The 18,553-nt window shown below is 37.3% G+C and overlaps 1 long non-coding RNA gene across 3 annotated transcripts; it reads left to right on the top strand.

Moving 5' to 3' along the window:
* The first annotated feature begins 1,210 nt into the window (after window positions 1–1,210).
* On the top strand, window positions 1,211–17,728 carry LOC145271174 (uncharacterized). Of its 3 annotated transcripts, none has more exons than XR_013865727.1 (2): window positions 1,211–1,316; window positions 17,465–17,728. It is a non-coding gene; the product is annotated as an uncharacterized LOC145271174 (long non-coding RNA). The 3 variants fall into 3 exon arrangements; XR_013865726.1 differs by lacking the exon at window positions 1,211–1,316 and adding an exon at window positions 11,244–12,549; XR_013865725.1 differs by lacking the exon at window positions 1,211–1,316 and adding an exon at window positions 11,882–12,331.
* Window positions 17,729–18,553: the final 825 nt, after the last annotated feature.

Below are 18,553 nucleotides of genomic sequence, written 5' to 3'. Positions count from 1 at the left end.
TAAATGTTATCAAAGGCAAGATAAGTTACTTTTCTACCCAACTGGATATATTTTTCGTGTTTTTATTCAATATAACATGTTTATTCAGCCGTAAGTTTGGGAAAAGGTGTTATAAATAAAAACCCAGATAAAATACTGTACAAACTCGATCAATATATGTTACCGTGACATAGGTGGACATATATTCGGCGGGTTTTTAGTAGTATTGTGTATAGTTTTTTATTTATAACACCTTTTCCCAAACTTACCGTGTTAAAGAGAGAATCAGACGCCATTTTGAATGTTCCAATACATCGGTAAACACTATGTTTTTCGAGCTGAATAAACATGTTACCTTGAATAAAAACACAAAAATTATATCCAGTTTGGTAGAAAAGTAACTTATCTTGCCTTTTGATAACATTTATTTGTTATATATTTGTTTTTTGACAACTTTTTCGAATCTATGTGTACAGTAATACAAACCCGATGTTTTTTTTTATTAAATAGTTAGGTGACTGTACGGAATAGTTACAAAACGCCTTCCTCTCCCCATTTTAAGAACGACTTTCGGAATTGGGGGGAGCCCAATCTCTCCATGGTAAGAACGGCTTTCCAGATTGTGAGGTGTTTTTTTTTCAGAAAGCCGTTCTTATCATGGAGAGATTGAAAGTGTTAATACAAGTTAAATTGAATTTTTATCAGATCTTCTGCTTATTAAATTATTGGACAGAATAGTTAACATGATCCTCTCTACATTAAGAATGGCTTTCTGAACTTTTAAGGTAACGATTTCTTAAAAAAATACAATTTAATAACAAAAAAAAAAACAGTTATTTTTACGATCCGAAAGAGGGAGGCGGTGGGAGGGGGAGGAATTGGCGCGTTGAAATAAAATTCGTTAAATTTCAAATTCGCTTCATACCCCCACCCTTCGCCACGTCATGACAGAAACAAAACTTTGACGAGATGTAATGTATTTGATTTGACTTCCGTTTGACCCCGGGCAAGAGTGCAAACACGTGCGGAGTGTGTGGGTGTGTGGGTGGAAGTTTTATTGTTTTATTACTTTCATAATTTCATTATTTTCCGTCTTTCTCTCCCCCCTCTCTCTCTTTCTGTCTCTCTCTCTCTCTCTCTCTCCCCCCCTCTCTCTCTCTCTCTCTCTCTCTCTATCCCCCCCTCTCTCTCTCTCTCTCTCTCTCTCTCTCTCTCTCTCTCGTGCTCACATGAAATAAACGCGGGAAGAAATATATTTGGGGCGGAATTTGCCATTTCACGAAACGTCGTGGTTAGAGACACATGTATTTTTACTGGGAGTTTTCACTAGAAGAAAGGTAAGTAATTTTTGGTATAATTTGTGATTTTATTTCAGCATTTCTTTTATGTAAAATAATAATCTTGTTTTTTTTTTTAATGTTTAAAGTGAATAATAAAAAAAAATGATATTTTATTTAAGTTATTATAATTACCTCGTGTTATTAAACGAAAAAAAAAAAATGAACAGACACTACACATTTCGTTCTTTATATATAATTTTCAATATAATTTATATCTATGTGTACAGTAATACAAACCCTATATTTGTTAATGAATATCACTTAAATAAACCACTCTACAGATGGATGTGATATTTGGAATATGCTGTAACATTGATAAAGACGAACTAAGGAACAGTTACGTCATAGACACAAAATATACGTATGATTATAATAGGAAAAAAACAAAAACCTGCAAAAGTATATGCAGTTATGCTACCGTGCCGAAATAAAAACGGTGTTATTTAGAAATCTATTCTTTGTATTCTAACATTTTAATCAAGTTGTCGTGAAACTTGAATTTCAAATGAAAAAACCAAAAAAACAAAACAAAAAAGGAAATGCAAACACAAAACACGGTAACATAAATGCATAATTACTAATTATGTCTTTCTGGCTAAACGTAGTAACCGTTTCTTTTTTCTGTATTTGTATAAAAATTAGTACATGTTTTTTATTAGATATTGAAATCCATGTTATTAGGTTGAAATGGGCGCTTCTACACTATTGGGACGAGATTTCAGAATTGTAGGGATGCGAGTTAATGCGACAGTTGATGTTGAATTCGAAAGTGATTTTGGAGCCTTTAAACTGTCATTAATAATAATAAAACAGATACTACACTTTGAATTATTTGCTAATAATTAAAAAAAATATTTTCGTTAACAGATATGACACATTGATCGTTGTTTTTATTTGATTTGATGTTTTTTTATTTTTATTTATTTTTTTATTGATCTTATTTTTATTTAACATTTGATGGTTGTTATTAAATTGTTAGATGCTTGTACGGAATGGTTACAAAACGCCCTCCTCTCTCCATTTTAAGAACGACTTTCGGAATGGCCGTATCCCAATCTCTCCATGTTAAGAACGGCTTTCTAACGCCGACACTTGACTTCGCACCGATACGCGAATGACGATTCATAGAAATTAAAGCTGTTGATTTTATGTATTGAATTTTACACGACTTTCTCGGCCCTCGTGACAAGATCAAAGTGTAGTATCTGTTCTCTAAGTTACGAAACTGTCCGCCACCGGGCTTTCTGGATAGGTTAAGGTGTTTTCATACTAACCTTCGTTAGCAAGGACCGACTCCACATTTGTGGGAGCTTGGACCCGGAAACCGATCCCCTTTTTTGGGAGACTGGAATCTCGGGACCAACACCACTAGCTGGTAGTTGAGACCTGCTTTTGTTGGTTTTTTGCATGCGTTTTTTCTTCGTTCCGGTCTCTTCCCTCTAGAGACAGGGGATGGTCTAATTTCTCCACACTTAATTGCCTGAGCAGCACTGACCTGCCAGGCCCAAACTTTGTCTATCTTCGCTGCTCTCCCAGTGGATCGAGCAGACAGGGCTCTCTTTCTCGCTTCCGTTGGGGTAAGTTAGTGGGTAGTTGGGAGCTTGGACCCGGAAACCGATCCCCTTTTTTGGGAGACTGGAATCTCGGGACCAACACCACTAGCTGGTAATTGAGACCTGCTTTTGTTGGTTTTTTGCATGCGTTTTTTCTTCGTTCCGGTCTCTTCCCTCTAGAGACAGGGGATGGTCTAATTTCTCCACACTTAATTGCCTGAGCAGCACTGACCTGCCAGGCCCAAACTTTGTCTATCTTCGCTGCTCTCCCAGTGGATCGAGCAGACAGGGCTCTCTTTCTCGCTTCCGTTGGGGTAAGTTAGTGGGTAGGGTGACGTGGGGTAGGGCGGGTGCTTTGTTTCTGCTCCCCTCTGTGGGCAGGGATGCCTATCCCCTCTCTCTCTTAATTGCGACGCGGCACTCTGGCCCGCTAGCACCCACTGCGTCTTTCTTCTCTGCTCTCCCCCCTCGCGGAGGGATCTGAGCTGCTAACCCGACATCCCCGTGAGGGGAAGTCAAAAACTCTAATTTCTTCAAAGTCCGCTCCTCCCCCTCCATTCCCCTGGGTTTTCTTTTCCCCCACTACACTTTGGTCTGCGTCAGCGGCCAGTGCAACCGCCACGATGCCAGGCAGGAGGGGTACGTTACGTTTTTTAATAGTATTTTGTCTAGTTTATTATTTATAACACCTTTTCCCGAACTTGCCGTGTTAAAGAGAGAGTCGGTCGCCATTTAGAATTTTCCAATACATCGGTAAACACTGTATGCTTTTCGAGCTGAATAAACATGTTAAATTGAATAAAAACACGAAAATTATATCCAGTTTGGTAGAAAAGTAATTTATCTTGCCTTTGATAACATTTATGTGTTATATATTTGTTTATTGACAACTTTTTCGAATCTATGTGTAATACAAACCCTATAATTATTTCATGTCATTAAACGAAAAAAAAAAAAAGAACAGATACTACACGTTTCCTTTTTTTACATATATCATTGTCAAATAAAATGTATATTTATTTATAATTTGTTGTATTTTTAATCGTTTGCTGCAAACTTTAAATCGAGTATTAATCTTCTGTTTGAGAATATGTGTTAAATTATCGATGGTTTTATATTGTATTTTTTTATTTATTTATAATTTTATTTCAGCATTTATTTAATATAGAATAACCACGTCGCTTATTTAATCATAAATAAAAAAAAAACAAAAAAATTATTCTATAAAAAGCATTTTCATTCCAAAATACTGAAATCGCCATTAAATAACCTGGAAAAGGGTTGATATGGCGTATAAGCAAAAGGCAGACTAAGAAATCAAGGGCAGATAATCGGAAATCTTCATTGTCTCCCTTGAAGAACTTGTCTCCACGGAATTTCACGAGTGTTGTGGTCGGCGTTACGGAAATTACCGACCGTTTACTGATTTTATTTGTTTAGTTTTTTTCACCTTTGTTTGGTTGAGAGATGTTTGAGTACTCGTGCAGTTTATTGACCACCGGTGTGAAATATTAACGTCGTATTTATGTGTGCTTTCCACCTAACAGTCGAATGACGTTAAAATTGATTTACACACTCACTTGTAAAGTCGCCAATAGTAAGATGTCCAAAAATTACGAAAAACGTTTACTCATTTTATTTGTTTAAATAATATTATATGTAGACTTTCACCTAACAAATTAAAAAAATTAGAAGACGTTAATTTAGATTTAAATTAAAAATATTTGTCTGTCTGTCTGTCTATCTATCTATCTATCTATCTAGCTGTACTGTATCTCTCCAACTACATCCTCTGTCTGTCTGTCTCTTTAACTTCGCATCGGCTCTCTGCTTGGATCCTTATTTCAGCCCACCAAACTGGATATAATTTCCGTGTTTTTATTAAATTAAACATGTTTATTCAGCTCTAAAAAACAGTGTTTACCGATATATTGGAAAATTCAAAATGGCGCCCGACTCTCTCTTTAACACGGTAAGTTCGGAAAAAGATGTAATAAATAATAAACTAGACAAAATACTTTGAGAAATTCGCTCAATATATGTTAACGTGACATAACTTGACATATATTGGGTGGTTTTTTAATAGTATTTTGTCTAGTTTATTATTTATAACACCTTTTCCCGAACTTACCGTGTTAAAGAGACAGTCGGTCGCCATTTAGAATTTTCCAATACATCGGTAAACACTGTATTCTTTTCGAGCTGAATAAACATGTTAAACTGAATAAAAACACGAAAATTATATCCAGTTTGGTAGAAAAGTAATTTATCTTGCCTTTGATAACATTTATTTGTTATATATTTGTTTATTGACAGCTTTTTCGAATCTACGTGTACAGTAATACAAACCCTATAATTATTTCATGTCATTAAACGAAAAAAAAAAAAGAACAGATACTACACGTTTCCTTTTTTTACAGATATCATTGTCAAATAAAATGTATATTTATTTATAATTTGTTGTATTTTTAATCGTTTGCTGCAAACTTTAAATCGAGTATTAATCTTCTGTTTGAGAATATGTGTTAAATTATCGATGGTTTTATATTGTATTTTTTTATTTATTTATAATTTTATTTCAGCATTTATTTAATATAGAATAACCACGTCGCTTATTTAATAATAAATAAAAAAAAAAAAAAATAAATAAATCCCAAAAAATTATTCTATAAAAAGCATTTTCATTCCAAAATACTGAAATCGCCATTAAATAACCTGGAAAAGGGTTGATATGGCGTATAAGCAAAAGGCAGACTAAGAAATCAAGGGCAGATAATCGGAAATCTTGATTGTCTCCCTTGAAGAACTTGTCTCCACGGAATTTCACGAGTGTTGTGGTCGGCGTTACGGAAATTACCGACCGTTTACTGATTTTATTTGTTTAGTTTTTTTCACCTTTGTTTGGTTGAGAGATGTTTGAGTACTCGTGCAGTTTATTGACCACCGGTGTGAAATATTAACGTCGTATTTATGTGTGCTTTCCACCTAACAGTCGAATGACGTTAAAATTGATTTACACACTCACTTGTAAAGTCGCCAATAGTAAGATGTCCAAAAATTACGAAAAACGTTTACTCATTTTATTTGTTTAAATAATATTATATGTAGACTTTCACCTAACAAATTAAAAAATTAGAAGACGTTAATTTAGATTTAAATTAAAAATATTTGTCTGTCTGTCTATCTATCTATCTAGCTGTACTGTATCTGTATCTCTCCAACTACATCCTCTGTCTGTCTGTCTCTTTAACCTCGCATCGGTCGCCATTTTGAATTGACATTGAAAAAGAAAAAAAAAAGAATCATAGCTACTGAGTTGTAGTCGACAATCGTAACATCCCAAAATTACGAAAATGCAATCATTAAAGAATTTCCTAATTTTCTGTTTATTACAACAACATTGCAAGAGTAAGATTAGTAAATGTGGATGTGTATTTTCCCCCCTAAAGTCCAACCCTATCCTCACCGTGGTAGGGGGGTGTAACGTTGTAGTTGAACAACAACTACACGGCTAAATGGGCTCTGGCAAAACAAAATCCAGGAAATGACGTCCGTCATCTGGTCGTCTTTTTATACGCTTGCATGTGGCGAGCAAAGAAGACGTGTTAAGGAAGGAGCAGGCTGAAAGGAGAACATTCCCCGAACAAAAAAAGAAAAATGGGCCTTACCCTATCCCTTTCCCTTATCCTAACCCTAACCCCTCCCGTTTGCTTCCAAGGCCCCATTTGAGCGTGTTCTCCTCCGCAGGCCTGCTTCTCCAAGTTTCCCCGACTTTGCAGGTAACTGGTTTGGAGGCTTTCTAAAGCTCTTTTATCAGTGTCGGGGTGTTGAGTCCACACTTCCAGCTCAACAAATACCTGCAGTGCAAGGTGCGCTTCTCCGAATTTCCCCGAAGAGGGAGTGACACGTGCTCGTGTTTCTACTGTGTAATGCATGCGTGCCTCCACTTGACTACGGATGACTAGAGTAATACTAAAATAGTTTGTGTGTGCTCACAAGCTGCTTGAAGGGCGCTGGTAATATTATTCCTACTATCTATCAACTATGAGCTGGGGCGGTAATGCAATGATGGACCTTCGATTAATAATATCCGATACGATAGTAGGAATGGCAGTTTTGTGAGCTTCCATAGGCTCTTCCACATTCACGCACAATCTTGTGGTATCTCTCTAGGAATCCTGTTGAGTAGAGAGAACAAGAAGTCCCTTCCCTCGTTTTGGAAGGTTGTTCACAGCAACGTTTGTTTTATATGGTGCCCTCTTTAGGGAGTTCAACACCTTGTTGTACGGAACCCGATCAAAATCCAGTTAATGAATGACGGCATGAGTTTGTTGCGTCCGTCATCTGGTCGTCTTTTTATACGCTTGCATGTGGCGAGCAGAAAAGACGTGCTCGAGCAGGCTGGAAGGAGAACACTCCCCCGAAAGAGAAAAATGGGCCTCCCTCTCTCCCGTGTGCTTCCATCAAGGCCCAAATTGTGTGTGTTCTCCTTCGCAGGCCTGGTCCTCCAACTTTCCTCGACTTTGCAGGTAACTAATCTGGAGCTTTTCTAAAGCTCTTTTCTCAGTGTCGAGGTGTTGAGTCAACTCCCAGCTCAACAAATACCTGCAGCGCAAGGTGCGCTTTTCCGAATTCCCCCGAAGAGGGAGCGACACGTGCTCGTGTTTCTACTATGTAATTCACGCGTGCCTCCACTCGACTACGGACGACTAGAGTAATACTGCTATTAGTTTGCGTGTGCTCACAAGCTGCTTGAAGGGCGCTGGTAATATTATTCCTACTATCTATCAACTACGAGCTGGGGCGGTAATGCAATGATGGACCTCCGATTAATAATATCCGATACGATAGTAGGAATGGCAGTTTTGTGAGCTTTCATAGGCTCTTCCACATTCACGCACAATCTAGTGGTATCTCTCTAGGAATCCTGTTGGGTAGAGAGAACAAAAAGTCCCTTCCCTCGTTTTGGAAGGTTGTTCACAGCAACGCTTGTTTTATATGGTGACCTCTTTAGGTAGTTCAACACCTTGCTCTCCTTGACTCTTCTCATTGTCGAGGTTCTGAGTCCGGTTCCAGGTGTACAAATAGGTGCAAGTCTGGATAGGGAATCTCCCCAAGTGGGTGAGCCAACGCTCTTTCTTATCAGGCGACACGTGCTCGTGTTACTACATAATGCATGCATGGCTCCATTCGACCAGGAACGACTAGAGTAATACTACCATTAGTTTGTGTGTTCTCACAAGCTGCCTGAAGGGCGCTGGTAATATTATTCCTACTATCTATCAACTACGAGCTGGGGCGGTAATGCAATGATGGACCTCCGATTAATAATATCCGATACGATAGTAGGAATGGCAGTTTTGTGAGTTTTCATAGGCTCTTCCACATTCACGCACAATCTTGTGGTATCTCTCTAGGAATCCTGTTGAGTAGAGAAAACACTTCCGTTTTCTGCTCCGCCTTTTATTCCGAGTAGAAACCGCCTTTTTCGGAGGATGTTCGTAGCAATGCATGTTTTATGTAGCGCTCCACTTTGGGGAGATCATCACCTACCTGCCCAAACTGTCCTTTCCTGTACGGTACCTGGTAACTAGTGGATTCCACCCTTTCCCTCCTTTTTCAGTTTGATGGCGACCACGACCAGCCAGAGGTGAGTAAAGCATCAAGCGTTTCTTCTTTTCGGTTTCAGTTTTTGTAATTGACAAGTTTAATTTTCCTCTTTTGTATTACTGCAGCTTCTAGTTAGAATCAGCATAAGTCCTCAGTTAAGTATTTCTTTCGTTGTGTTGCTAGTGATTAAAACGAATGCCTTTCTGCTTATATTTCCTTTAACCAACTTTAGCAAGTCTAACCAAAAATATTCACCCATGCTTGATCATAACCAGAATTATTTTTCTGTTACAGGTATTTTATTTTATTACTACATAATGCATGCATGGCTCCATTCGACCAGGAACGACTAGAGTAATACTACCATTAGTTTGCGTGTGCTCACAAGCTGCTTGAAGGGCGCTGGTAATATTATTCCTACTATCTATCAACTACGAGCTGGGGCGGTAATGCAATGATGGACCTCCGAGTTACAATATCCGATACGATAGTAGGAATGGCAGTTTTGTGAGCTTTCATCGCCTCTTCCTCATTCACGCACAATCTCGTGGTATCTCTCTAGGAATCGTGTTGAGCAGAGAGAACACTTCCGTTTTCTGCTCCGCCTTTTATTCCGAGTAGAAACCGCCTTTTTCGGAGGATGTTCATAGCAATGCATGTTTTATGTAGCGCTCCACTTTGGGGAGATCATCACCTACCTGGCCAGACTGTCCTTTCCTGTACGAAACCTGGTAACGAGTGGATTCCACCCTTTTCCTCGTTTTTCAGTTTGATGGTGACCACGACTAGCCAGAGGTGAGTAAAGCATCAAGCGTTTCTTCTTTTCGATTTCAGTTTTTGTAATTGACAAGTTAAATTTTCCTCTTTTCCATTACTGCAGCTTCTAGTTAGAATCGGCACAAGTCCTCAGGTAAGTATTTCTTTCGTTGTGTTGCTAGTGATTAAAACGAATGCCTTTCTGCTTATATTTCCTTTAACCAACTTTTGCAAGTCTAACCAAAAATAATCACCCATGCTTGATCATAGCCAGAATTATTTTTCTCTTACAGGTATTTTATTTTATTACTACATAATGCATGCATGGCTCCATTCGACCAGGAACGACTAGAGTAATACTACAATTAGTGTGCGTGTGCTCACAAGGTGCTTGAAGGGCGCTGGTAATATTATTCCTACTATCTATCAACTACGAGCTGGGGCGGTAATGCAATGATGGACCTCCGATTAGTAATATCCGATACGATAGTAGGAATGGCAGTTTTGTGAGCTTTCATAGGCTCTTCCACATTCACGCACAATCTTGTGGTATCTCTCTAGGAATCCTGTTGGGTAGAGAGAACAAAAAGTCCCTTCCCTCGTTTTGGAAGGTTGTTCGCAGCAACGCTTGTTTTATATGGTGCCCTCTTTAGGGAGTTCAACACCTTGTTGTACGGAACCCGATCAAAATCCAGTTAATGACGGCATGAGTTTGTTGCGTCCGTCATCTGGTCATCTTTTTATACGCTTGCATGTGGCGAGCAGAAAAGACGTGCTCGAGCAGGCTGGAAGGAGAACACTCCCCCGAATGAGAAAAATGGGCCTCCCTCTCTCCCGTGTGCTTCCATCAAGGCCCAAATTGTGTGTGTTCTCCTTCGCAGGCCTGGTCCTCCAACTTTCCTCGACTTTGCAGGTAACTAATCTGGAGCTTTTCTAAAGCTCTTTTCTCAGTGTCGAGGTGTTGAGTCAACTCCCAGCTCAACAAATACCTGCAGCGCAAGGTGCGCTTTTCCGAATTCCCCCGAAGAGGGAGCGACACGTGCTCGTGTTTCTACTATGTAATTCACGCGTGCCTCCACTCGACTACGGACGACTAGAGTAATACTGCTATTAGTTTGCGTGTGCTCACAAGCTGCTTGAAGGGCGCTGGTAATATTATTCCTACTATCTATCAACTACGAGCTGGGGCGGTAATGCAATGATGGACCTCCGATTAATAATATCCGATACGATAGTAGGAATGGCAGTTTTGTGAGCTTACATAGGCTCTTCCACATTCACGCACAATCTAGTGGTATCTCTCTAGGAATCCTGTTGGGTAGAGAGAACAAAAAGTCCCTTCCCTCGTTTTGGAAGGTTGTTCACAGCAACGCTTGTTTTATATGGTGACCTCTTTAGGTAGTTCAACACCTTGCTCTCCTTGACTCTTCTCATTGTCGAGGTTCTGAGTCCGGTTCCAGGTGTACAAATAGGTGCAAGTCTGGATAGGGAATCTCCCCAAGTGGGTGAGCCTACGCTCTTTCTTATCAGGCGACACGTGCTCGTGTTACTACATAATGCATGCATGGCTCCATTCGACCAGGAACGACTAGAGTAATACTACCATTAGTTTGTGTGTTCTCACAAGCTGCCTGAAGGGCGCTGGTAATATTATTCCTACTATCTATCAACTACGAGCTGGGGCGGTAATGCAATGATGGACCTCCGATTAATAATATCCGATATGATAGTAGGAATGGCAGTTTTGTGAGTTTTCATAGGCTCTTCCACATTCGCGCACAATCTCGTGGTATCTCTCTAGGAATCGTGTTGAGTAGAGAGAACACTTCCGTTTTCTGCTCCGCCTTTTATTCCGAGTAGAAACCGCCTTTTTCGGAGGATGTTCGTAGCAATGCATGTTTTATGTAGCGCTCCACTTTGGGGAGATCATCACCTACCTGGCCAGACTGTCCTTTCCTGTACGGTACCTGGTAACTAGTGGATTCCACCCTTTCCCTCCTTTTTCAGTTTGATGGGGACCACGACCAGCCAGAGGTGAGTAAAGCATCAAGCGTTTCTTCTTTTCGATTTCAGTTTTTGTAATTGACAAATTTAATTTTCCTCTTTTCCATTACTGCAGCTTCTAGTTAGAACTAGCACAATCCTCAGGTAAGTATTTCATTTCATTGTGTTGCTAGTGATTAAAACGAATTCCTTTCTGCTTGTATTTCCTTTAACCAACTTTAGCAAGTCTAACCAAAAATATTCACCCATGCATGATCATAACCAAAATTATTTTTCTGTTACAGGTATTTTATTTTAATAAAAATTAACAAAATAATTAACATACACTCAGTAAAATGCAATGTACTAAAGTAACATAAATAAAACAAAAACAAAATGTAAAAATAATAATGCAAAATACAACTAGTTATTACAGGTTTCAACAGCAACAGCCATGACCCTGTCATCCCAATATTGGATGCAGTTCCAGAAAGTCATAAAGTAAGTATTGATATCTTCTTCTAATTATAATTTTTTAAAAAAAGAAAATTTCACAAAAAGTAAAATACTGTGATCTAAAGGAAAATAAACCGAAAAAAAAATGTAAAAATAATAATGCAAAATACAACTAGTTATTACAGGTTTCAACAGCAACAGCCATGACCCTGTCATCCCAATATTGGATGCAGTTCCAGAAAGTCATAAAGTAAGTATTGATATCTTCTTCTAATTATAATTTTTTAAAAAAAGAAAATTTCACAAAAAATAAAATACTGTGATCTAAAGGAAAATAAACCGAAAAAAAATGTAAAAATAATAATGCAAAATACAGCTAGTTATTACAGGTTTCAACAGCAACAGCCATGACCCTGTCATCCCAATATTGGATGCAGTTCCAGAAAGTCATAAAGTAAGTATTGATATCTTCTTCTAATTATAATTTAAAAAAAAAAAAGAAAATTTCACAAAAAATAAAATACTGTGATCTAAAGGAAAATAAACCGAAAAAAAAATGTAAAAATAATAATACAACTAGTTATTACAGGTTTCAACAGCAACAGCCATGACCCTGTCATCCCAATATTGGATGCAGTTCCAGAAAGTCATAAAGTAAGTATTGCTATTTCCTAATTATAATTTCCAAAAAAATAATTTCATAAAAATAAAATGCTATGAAATAAAGGAAAATAAATAAAACAAACAAACCAAAAAAAGAAAAAAACAATTAAAAAAAAAAGAAAAAGTTATTCAAGTTTTCAGCACCAGCAGCAGCAACACCCATGACCCCTCTCATCCCCATCTTGGAAGCAGTTCCAGAAATTCCTAAAGTAAGTAATAATATATTTTTTTTTTATAAGCAACTCCAACTTCCCATCGAATTCATAAAGGTTTCATTTATTGTATCAATGTGTCTTGGTGGTGCTGCAACCACTACACCTTGATTTATTTCTAATTTTCTAGTGATTGTTGAGACTTCAGGACTCTAAACCACCTTTTCAGCACTTGTTTTGTACCAGCTGCTGAATTTGCTTTGTTTTAGATGGGTTTCAGTTAATTTCTTAATTTACTTGATTTCTTTTTTGTCTAATGACTTTTGATGATTCCAGCTTCTAATTGGCCCTTTCTTTTCTTGTTCTCCAGTACCGTTGAACATTACTCGCTTTTTTCGCACCTGATAAATTTTGCTAATTTCTTTTTTCTCTTTTTGTTCCAGACTTTATCCTGTCTATTAACTTTTATTCTCTTTCTAGTTCTCTTGCAGCGTTGAACATTACTTGTTTTTTTTTAGTTATTTTTACTAATGAGTGTTGAGACTTGAAGATTCTAAAAGAGCATTTCTTTACAGCACCTGATGAATTTTTTCTTATAATGTCCTATTTACTTGATTTCTTTTTTGTCTAATGACTTTTGATTAGGGGTAGGCTATAGAAACAAAATTTTTCAAATAAATGCCAAAACTGGCTTATTACCTTCATTTATATGTAAATAGATGGGAACAAGTGATTTTGTTCAAAACGGGTCAAAATTGGAGGGTCGCTGGCCCCAAACGTGATTTGCCCGCGTCAACGCGTGAAAATGGCCCAAATTTCGGCCCCGAACACACTTGATCACTTATTGAAAGCCACAGGGTGCATTTTTTCGCTATAAATGCATTTGTATCATTAAATCTAACATTCCCATTGGCTATCCCACAAGTAGGGTTTTTTTTAGGGTATCTCAGAGTCCAAAATGGGTCAAATTAGCCAAAAATGGTCGGAAATCACAGATTTTCCAAAATGCACCTCCCATGGGCTCAAAGACACCTCTACATGGCAGAAACTGTTGGGAAATGCTTGAAGCAGGCACTCTCCTAACTTTTGCACTGTTAATGAGGGGTATAAGGACCTTTAAAAGGGGCTAAATATGGCCGATTTAGCCAATGAGTCAAAAAGTCCCTAAGAATCAACATAGGTTGTCAAAAAGGGGCTTAATTTGAGTTATAGATGGAAAATTACCAAATAAGGAAATGTTTTCTTTCTGTATCAATGGAATGGCATCTTTAAATAGACACGATAACATTGCATTGCATTAATTGTGAATTTGATTGAACTAAGATTATAATTACGACGATTGGACTTATCTTCTGCTTGATTCTCTTCCAACTGAGGCTGAATGTGTTCAAGCTGTGCAGCAACATCATGCTGCCAAATATGGTACCACGACACAGAAAAATCATATTGACCAGTTCTCCTTGCGATTACTACAATTGTGGCAGAAAGCCTTTGGAAGTGATGTTCGTTATGTTACAATACCTGGGATAAAACATAAACTTGATCGATGGCTAAAAATTTACGATCAAGATGTCTACAAAGCAAAGGGTTCCAGACGTGTGAATATAATTAAATGGAAACGAGAGCACCATGTCCTTCTCAATATACTTTCAAAAGATGTGAATCCTGATGAATTTGATGTACATGAACGAAGATTCTTTGCCGATCAAAAGTCTCTCTCTCTCGCAAATGGCTCATTGTGCCAGAGCATGATACCTCAAACAATTTGAACTACTCATTAAACAGATCGGGTACAATCCGTAGCACTGTCCCATGTACCGAGATCGCCAGCCAAACACATGTCACTTACAATCTGCGAACTGGTGCACGGAATTTCCAGGAGTCAATCAAAATTCCTGTGCTGCAGCCAACATTTAATGCATTATATTGATATTTTACTGTTGTATGATTTTAAAGTAATGTGAAGTGAAGCTGTGTCTTGAAATAACAAAATAATTCCTTTGCTAATTACTCATAGCTTTTATCAAGTTATTCAATATATTGGTTACAAATCTAGAAATAGCGAATCGAGGGCCATTTTCATCAATTTTGGGGTAACTATGAGAACACTATGAATTCAGACTCTTCTTGGACAGCATTTTATTGACATTCAATGTTCAATTTACAATTAATTACTTTCTGAGAAGTTGATGTAGTAAAGTTACGATGTTTCTAAAAAGTATCATTGATGAATGAACTAATGATTCATATGTTATGTACCGTAAAGCGTAATTTTGTCATTTTTGGATTGTTTTGACCCTTTTTACATCCCCCAAAGATCTCTAAATACAAATGGAAGTCTTCCAACTGTAAAAAGCCATACAGGAGTGTTTATAGGAGCCCGATGAGATATAATACCTGCATTTTGGGGATTATCCATGATTTTCATTCATTTTTGGGTAAATTTGACCCATTTTGAACCCTTAAGATACCTTGAAAAGCCCTATATAGGTGGGATAGCCAGTGAGAATGTTAGATTTAAATTTATAGAGCCATTTATGGTCAAAAATTGCACCCTGTGTGTCTTGGGAGGTGCATTTTGGAAAATCCGTGATTTCCGACCATTTTTGGCTACTTTTGGGGTAATTTTGACCCATTTTGGACTCTGAGATACCCTTAAAAAAACCGTACTTGTGAGATAGCCAATGGGAATGTTAGATTTAATGATACAAATGCATTTATAGTCAAAAAACGCATCCTGTGGCTTTCAATAAATGATTAAGTGTGTTCGGGGCCGAAATTTGGGCCATTTTCACGCGTTGACGCGGTCAAATCACGTTTGGGGCCAGCGACCCTCCAATTTTTTTGTTCCCATCTATTTACATATAATAAGCCAGTTTTGGCATTTATTTGAAAAATTTTGTTTCTATAGCCTACCCCTATTTTGATGATTCCAGCTTCTAATTGGCCCTTTCTTTTCTTGTTCTCCAGTACCGTTGAACATTACTCGCTTTTTTCGCACCTGATAAATTTCGCTAATTTCTTTTTTCTCTTTTTGTTCCAGACTTTATCCTGTCTATTAACTTTTATTCTCTTTCTAGTTCTCTTGCAGCGTTGAACATTACTTGTTTTTTTTACTTATTTTTACCATACGCACAGATTTGGTAAAGTTAGCCGAAAACAATTATATATAACATTTCTTCAGTTTGAACTCATTTTTGCCGAGAGAGATAGGTTTCCTTGTTCATGTGGATTTGTATGTAAATGCATGAACAATATGCTTTGTAATTATATACAAATATTTACATTACTATTTTTTTTTTTTTTTTTTTTATTACATTTGCACCCCAAACAAGGCACTTTGCCACTATCAGGGGGAAACATCTACTAGGGTACTATGTAGGGATTTGGGCAGGGAGGTGTTGGTTCACGTTGCACTTGAACTTATGCATGTCAGTACAGTTGGGGAAGCAGTGACCTGGAATGGAATTCCAAATTCTAGCAGTTCTGGGGAAGAAACTACTGGAGTAGAAAGATCTTTTAAATGTAGGGATCTCTACAGTGTGGGGGTGGGATTTTGCAGCTTGTCGGGTCTGTCGAGGGTGTTTACGTTGTGGGGGCACAAGTGCTTGCAGTTCATCAGAGCATTCACCATTATAATACTTGTAGAACAGGCAGAGGGATGCAACGTTTCGACGATGGGACAGAGGCTGAAGCTTAGATGCCAGTTTAGGGCCTATCAGATTTGCGACTCTCTTTTGAACCCTGTCAAGGAGTGAGAGACTAGTAGCCGATGCACCAGCCCAAATATGACAGCAATACTCCATACATGGGCGAATAGTGGCCTTGTTGGAGAGGTACAGGATACTTTCGGGTGTTAGAAGTTTTCTAGCACGGTAGAGAGAGAGCCCACCTTCCTCGCAGCGGCCCTGGCAATGCTCTCGATGTAATTGTTCCAGCTATAATTATCATTTTCATTATGGATCAGTAATATAATTTTACTACTGTTAATATATTCTAATAAATTATAATATATTAAATAACTATAAAAACTAAAACTAATAATTAAAAACAAAAAAATCATGATTAGATACTAAAACATAACTTATAAATTAGCGCTAAATTAAATTATAACTGATCAAATAATAAACACTAAACCTCGACATAAATGTAAATATCAAAATGTTAAATTGTATAAATACTGAAAGATTAAACACTAATACTAAAATAATACTTTAAAACCAAAAATATACCAAAGAATAAGTGATAAGCTGTTCTAAAAATAAACTTATTACTAGTAAAAATATCTTGCTGATCCATATAAGAAAATGATAATAATAATGGCATATTAAAAATTAGCAATTATTAGAATAACGATTGCGCTCAAATTCGAGTTTGCCCTTTACACGCCTTTGCAGTAATATTTATGCCCCAAAACTGAAAAATGTGGCTGATTACTTGGACCTGAAAGTTCTAAACTAGCATAATTGTCTGGCATCTCAGTACTTTGTACAAAACTAGCATTTTAGCCGTGGGAGTTTGGGGGTTTTGTGTTGAGCCAAACAAGGAAAAACGCGTGGTAGCAGGGAGGAAGGCTAGAACCCGTTACGTGTTTGCGTGTATGACCACTGGCAGTGACGTAGGTTTAAATTAAAGCTAGAGAAAAGAAAGCACGGCATGACTTACAAATACATCGTGGATTAAAGCAACCCCCTAGCTATTTGTCGCGTGAAGTAATAATTACACTTATATATATTTTTCCTTTATTTTTAACTTTGACACATTAACCATTATTGATTAAGGGTCATATGAATTTATTACGTTAGATCCATGGCCAAGGAAACTATATCTAACATTTCAATGGTTTATACTATAAGTTGTACACTTTCACTTTTATAGATATATCCATTTCAAAATTACTCGAACTTGTAACGACATGATTCCATTTCCGTTGGATTAAAACTTGTCTCTTTTTTCTTTTTTTTTTTTTTAGCAACCAGCTGAAACTTCTCCCAGAAGAAGACCACTCCCATCCAAAATTTCTACAAGAACAGGATAGCCGCCACCACTTCAGGGTCCTGGATATGACCTTAAACTGTATCCGATGGTAAAGCTCCATAAGCGGGCTTGGGGAGTGTGGAGCCACCCTTTAATTACCATTGCTCCCAGGTCCACTCTGACCCGGAGTGGTAGTACCTGTTAGGGTCCCCACTGTGGGTTACATATTTTTCTTCTAATAAACCTTTTAAAACTATAAGTCTATTTTCTGTGTTATCTATTTGTTATACATCATGTTTATTGATATCTGGTAAACGATTTATAAGCCCCGAATTTAATTGTGATATTCGTTTTCAGCATACTCGAAAACATTAAAAAAATCGACATAGAATTACATATCAAATATAAAAAAAAAAAAGCTAACCCTGACCCCCAACCCTAATCCATCCTAGAGACAATTTGATCAAAGAGGAGCAGCATGAATATCAGCAATAATGTATGCAAAAAAAAAAAAAATTACTTAATATTGGTTTGAACTATAAAGAACTCTGCACTTGGTGAGTTTTGGTCATTTTTGGATATATTACTATTTTCGGCATGACAATTAAATACTTAATATTGGTTTTGTCTTTAAACGACACTTAAAGTCAAACAGCATTTTTGAAGTAGTTTTTAACAAACATACAAATTACTTTGAACTATAAAGAACTCTGCACTTGTAGAGTTTTCGTAATTTTTGGATATATTACTATTACCCGAACGATTTTAAAATGACAGTCCGAATGTTAACGAAGCACACACACACACACACACACGTAAACTCAGTGAAAATGTCTACTGTCGATAAGCTAGTTGTAAATTAGATTACTGGCTCTTATGAGTTTTAGTCTAACCACCCTTTACAACTGTGATACAGTAGAACAGTCCGTCTCTGGACAATTAGCAGTGTATCGCATAACTCAATGACAGTGTCAAATGTCGACTAGCTAGTTGTAAGTTAGGTTACTGGCTCTGATGAGTTACACTCTAACAACCCTTAATAAAAGGAACAAAAATAAAAATTGTCTCCGTCGTGAAGGATCTC

The sequence above is a fragment of the Euprymna scolopes genome, chromosome 46 (genome assembly GCF_053919585.1).
Source record: "Euprymna scolopes isolate OS-2025 chromosome 46, ASM5391958v1, whole genome shotgun sequence".
Lineage (NCBI taxonomy): Eukaryota > Metazoa > Mollusca > Cephalopoda > Sepiida > Sepiolidae > Euprymna > Euprymna scolopes.
This window is presented reverse-complemented; position numbering and strand designations above follow the sequence as displayed.